Genomic DNA, 6,000 nt, shown 5'->3' on the forward strand with positions numbered 1-6,000 from the left:
TGAAGGTGACCCGGAAACTGCAATTAATCCAGAATGCGGCAGCTAGACTGGTGACTGGGAGTGGCCGCCGAGACCACATAACACCGGTCCTGAGAGATCTGCATTGACTCCCAGTACGTTTCCGAGCACAATTCAAAATGTTGGTGCTGACCTTTAAAGCCCTAAACGGCCTCAGTCCAGTATACCTGAAGGAGCGTCTCCACCCCCAACGTTCAGCCCGGACACTGAGATCCAGCGCCGAGGGCCTTCTGGCTGTTCCCTTGCTGTGAGAAGTGAGGTTACAGGGAACCAGACAGAGGGCCTTCTCGGTAGTGGCGCCCACCCTGTGGAACGCCCTTCCAGCAGATGTGAAGGAAATAAGCAGCTATCCTATCTTTAAAATACATCTGAAGGTAGCCCTGTTAAGGGAAGTTTTTAATATTTAATGCTGTACTGTTTTTAACACTTGATTGGGAGCCACCCAGGGTGGCTGGGGAAACTCAGCCAGATGGGCAGGGTATAAATATATTATTATTATTATTATTATTATTATTATTATTATTATTATTATTATGGTATCACAGTGCTTTAAATGTATGGTGTGGGTGTGTCCTTGGGCTCTATATTGCTTCATAGAATCATAGAATTGTAGAGTTGGAAGGGACCCCGGCGGTCATTTAGCCCAACCCCTTGCAATGTAGAAATCTTTTGCCCCAGGTGGGGCTCGAACCCACGACCCTGAGATGCTCTACCAGCAAAGCCATCACAGTGTTGCAAGTATATAAGGAATACCTGTTGCCCACTCAAAATGTGTCCAAGAATCGACAGACGCAGCAGTGGAGAAAAAGAAGGCAAAGTTTATTGCTGAGCAATAAAGACCCAGTGGAATCGTTTCCAGAGCCTGGGCGCCGAAACCCCTGTGCATTGGGGTTTTATACCTGAGTACAAACAGTATAAGGGACATGGGTGGTGCTGTGAGTTAAACCACAGAGCCTAGGACTTGCCGATCAGAAGGTTGGTGGTTCGAATCCCCATGACGGGGTGAGCTCCCATTGCTCAGTCCCTGCTCCTGCCAACCTAGCAGTTCGAAAGCATGTCAAAGTAAATAAACAGGAACCGCTCCGGCGGGAAGGTAAACGGCGTTTCCGTGCGCTGCTCTGGTTCACCATGCTTAGTCATGCTGGCCACATGTCCCGGAAGGTGTACGCCGGCTCCCTCGGCCAATAAAGCGAGATGAGCGCCGCAACCCCAGAGTCGGCCACGACTGGACCTAATGGTCAGGGGTCCCTTTACCTTTACAAACAGCATAAAACATGACATAGTCGTATGCCGCAGCAAAAATCAAACCAATGAATTTGCACAAGCTCTTTTTCTGACCATGTAAAGCACGGGTGTCAAACACGAAGTGCCCGCGGGCCGAATCCGGCCCGCCAGACCTCGTCATGTGGCCCATGTAGCCGCCGCCGGCCATCAGCCTTCACCTTTTATTCTCGCTTTTTTTTTTTGACGCAAGAAAGCCGCCTCTTCAGCGCATGCGCGGCAGCCTACAGCGCATGCGCGGCAGGCCCTTTGAGGGTGACCAAATTGCTTATGCGGCCCCCGATGAATTTGAGTTTGACACTCCTGATGTAAAGAATACTTCTGCTTTTCTCAAATGGTGCGTCAATTTTCAGCAATAATGAGGAAAAGAAACCTATTTGACCATTGAAGCCTGAATAACCCCCACCACATTGTATTGTTGCTGGCTGCTTTTTCCTATACCACTCCCCCACCCCATCTCGTGAACGTGAGAAGCAGTCTGGCGAAGGTTCCCTATAGAAAAATGCCAGCACATCAGATTTATTGTTTCCTTCAAGCACAGTAGCAGGGCAGAGAGAAAGAGGGCAAAAGGGAAACTTTGGATTCTTGAGATTTAAGCACTTTTAGCTCTGCTGAAGCCTTAGTGATTTTTAACATCATTAGGATACTATGGCAAGTTCTTAAAGAAATGGGAGTGCCTGATCACCTCATCTGTCTCCTGAGAAATCTCTATGTGGGACAAGAAGCTCCAGTCACAACTGGATTTGGAACAACTGATTGGTTCATAATTGGGAAAGGAGTACGACAAGGCTCTTGAGAGTCCCATGGACTGCAAGAAGATCAAACCTCTCCATTCTTAAGGAAATCAGCCCTGAGTGCTCACTGGAAGGACAGATCGTGAAGCTGAGGCTCCAATACTTTGGCCACCTCATGAGGAGAGAAGACTCCCTGGAAAAGACCCTGATGTTGGGAAAGATGGAGGGCACAAGGAGAAGGGGACAACAGAGGACGAGATGGTTGGACGGTGTTCTTGAAGCTACCAGCATGAGTTTGACCAAACTGCGGGACGCAGTGGAAGACAGGAGTGCCTGGCGTGCTCTGGTCCACGGGGTCACGAAGAGTCGGACAGGACTAAACGACTAAACAACAAGAAGGATACATGGATATATAAAAATCATGTCTAGGATATATGGTTATATATGGATATATGATTATATAGAAATCATGAGGGTAAAATTCTTCCAGGTGGTCTTGCCACAACAGGATGATTTAGATCTTCTTCTCCATGGCTATGACACACACGTGTGTGTGAGTATACCAGTGGTTTTAAACTGAAGTTTTGTTATTTCTTTTCAACTGCTGCGGAGCCATTTTAACCACAGCTTCCTGCTTCGGATGGAAACGGGAACCTGGTGAAGACTCTCCTCTTGGCTAGCTTGCTTGAAGCCAGCTTGCTGTGTCTGCGCACAAAAGTCTCCTTCACATCCCGGCTTATTAAGTCCTGATGCCATTTGCCCAAACTTTAAAAAATGGGGTTCTGTTTTAAAACTCTAGCTAGTCACAATATGAACTCACCCTTGCCTTGCCACAGGTCAGTCACCTTCCTCTCAGCACGCTGAGTAGCTTGGCATCAGGTTTGTGCAGTGGGAGACGGCCTTCACATGCTTTATTTCCACACTGCACGAGGACAGGAGCTAAGTAAGATTTACCTTCCTGACCATGTGACTGTAGGCTCCTCCCCTTGTTGATGGGCGGAGCCTGAGAGGGATTGCTTTATTTTTTGAATTATAAGATGCATACTGTGGCTCTTTACAACAGCATACATTTAAAACATCCCTCCAAAAAAAGAATAAACGATAGTTTATTCTTCAGAGCTACAATTCCCAGCAGCCTTATAAAACTATATATACACACACAAATGCCTTGGGAGTCAAACATTCCGGCCCCCGAACAATCGAAAACCGGAAGTAAGTGTTCCGGTTTTCAAACTTTTTTTGGAAGCCGAACATCCGGCGTGGTTTCCACTATTGTTTCCAGTGCTCCTGCACAACTGAAAATAATCAGAAGCTGTGCCTTGGTTTCTGAACATGGACTTCAAATGGACTTCCGGAACAGATTCCGTTCGACGAGGTACGACGGTATATTAAAAAAACTACAGTTCCCAGGATTCAGGGGGAGGGGTGTCCCGATTTAAATGTATGGTAAATATATAACCTTAACAAAGGTAGTGTTGGAGGTCAAGGAGGAGCAGATTCTATGGTGCTAAAGTGACAGGTAATTGCCTTCCCTGTGAATCCTGTAACAGAAAAGGGAGGAACACAGAGAGGGAGGAACGCAGAGAGAGAAATGCCATGGTGTATCTCTAGCAGCGCATCAGGACACCTTCATCTGCCACCAGCTGCAACGAAACATCTCTCTCTGGCATCAGTCTCCACAGCCGCAGCGGGTGCTGCAACCTCCCAGCAGCTGGACTTCACCCCCAAAGATGCACTCCTCCATTGTCTCCCACTGAGACAGATGGAGCTAGCAACTAGCAGAAAATCCAAGAGGAAATTCAGTCACTTTTATGTGTTTTTTAATTGCAGATGAGTGTTGTTAGATGGGGCTTTTATCCGTGCCAGTCTATGTTGGATTTTGGATTTGATATCCCACTTTATCACTATCCTAAGGAGTCTCAAAGCGGGTAACAATCTCCTTTCCCTTCCTCCCCCACAACAAACACTCTGTGAGGTGAGTGGGGCTGAGAGACTTCAGAAAAGTGTGACTAGCCCAAGGTCACCCAGCAGCTGCATGTGGAGGAGCGGGGAATCGAACCCAGTTCACCAGATTACCGAGTCCACCGCTCTTAACCACTACACTGTAGCACCCTGCTTGTGGTTAACGCTTAGCTGGAATGAAATATTCAACGCAGCAACAGAGAAATTAAAATAATAATTTATTTGTCAGACAAATAAATGAGAGGCACAGTGGTATATGGTTACCAAGCTCTGGCCTGCCTCCTGCCATTATGGCCAGCACTTATATTTCCTTAATCCAGCCCCCCTTTGCTCCTCCTGTGGCTGCCTCTGTTCAATCAGCCTGGTTGAAATTTCTATTGGTTGTTTGCTATAACCAATCTTAAAAGATACACCCATATCCTCCTGTCCTTATGGAACACAAAGAGCTATATATTGTTACATCTATAAATGACAAATAAGTAGTAATATATCTTACATGTGTCTCAACAAGGAATCTTAATTACCAGCTCACCTCTTGCCCTCCTTGCCCTCCAAAACAGATGGTTAATAATTTTAAAATTTTATCTTAAACATATGTCAAGGATCTTGAGTTTCACATCAACATTGAAAGATCTCCTTCATTTGAAGGTTTCTAAACAAATGTCTGACAACTAATATATCTGGATGGCGTCTCTTGTCTGGCAGGGGGCTAGGCTCATCTGCCCCCCTGGTCTCCTACAGCAATATGACTCTATGAAATAAGAATTTAACATTTCTTTCTTTCTAGATCCTTTGTATAATTACATTTAAGCAAATATATTTAATACATAACATAGGTAGCCTTTTAAGAAGAATAAGCCTTCTCAAAGGAAAGGATGGACCAGTTTACAGCCTCAAAATAAAATAGGGAGAAAAGCCTCTTCCCCTGCTTACACTCCCCCCCCCTTCTCCAGCCAGTTGCTTTGTTTCCATGTGTTCTTGGCCTTTTGTCCTGTGGCTCAAGTTTAACGGTTTTATTTATGTTTGGTCTGTGTAACCTTGTTCTTAACCTGTAATTCCAGCTTTTTACGACTTTGAGAATTGTTTTCTGCTATAAATCAAAGGGGGCCCCCTTGTCCAGGAGGATAAACATCTTGCCAAGGCTCTCTAAACAGCTGGTCTGCCTGGCATGAAACTTTTGAAAATCTAAGCCCATTTAATTTAGGAACCTGATCAAGATATAAGCCAATATATGCCTTGATTAAAAATGCAGTCTATATTCAGATGCCACAACACCACACTGGCCCATCACTAGATTTTATTATTGCAAGACTTTGTCTTCTACTGCCTCCCACAGTTTGGTCAAACTCATATTAGTTGCTTTGAGAACACTGTCCAACCATCTCATCCTCTGTCGTCCCCTTCTCCTTGTGCCCTCCATCTTTCCCAACATCAGGGTCTTTTCCAGGGAGTCTTCTCTTCTCATGAGGTGGCCAAAGTATTGGAGCCTCAGTTTCACGATCTGTCCTTCCAGTGAGCACTCAGGGCTGATCTCCTTAAGAATGGAGAGGTTTTATCTTCTTGCAGTCTATGGGACTCTCAAGAGTCTCCTCCAGCACCATAATTCAAAAGCATCCATTCTTCGGCGATCAGCCTTCTTTATGGTCCAGCTCTCACTTCCATACATCACTACTAGGAAAACCATAGCTTGAACTATACGGACCTTTGTTGGTCTTGATTTTGTCTGTTTCACTGTGTTTGTCAGTTAGAGAATATTTGTTGGTAATGAATTCACAAGCTAAATCAATAAAAATGAATTTGTCTGTTTTACAGTTCCTTTCAACAATTTTTATTTTAAAAACATAGTACATCAGCTGACCTTGGATTATTGTGTTTTGTTTTGTTTGTTTGTTTGTTTGTTTGTTTGTTTGTTTTGCTGGTGTTAAGTGGTGGTGTCTTTTTAGGAGGGGGATAATAGTTTTAACTAATTAACATCCCGATCTTAATTTTAAAACCTCCCAAGTCA

Source organism: Podarcis bocagei, assembly GCF_964188305.1.
Source record: "Podarcis bocagei genome assembly, chromosome: 2".
Classification (NCBI taxonomy): Eukaryota; Metazoa; Chordata; class Lepidosauria; order Squamata; family Lacertidae; genus Podarcis; species Podarcis bocagei.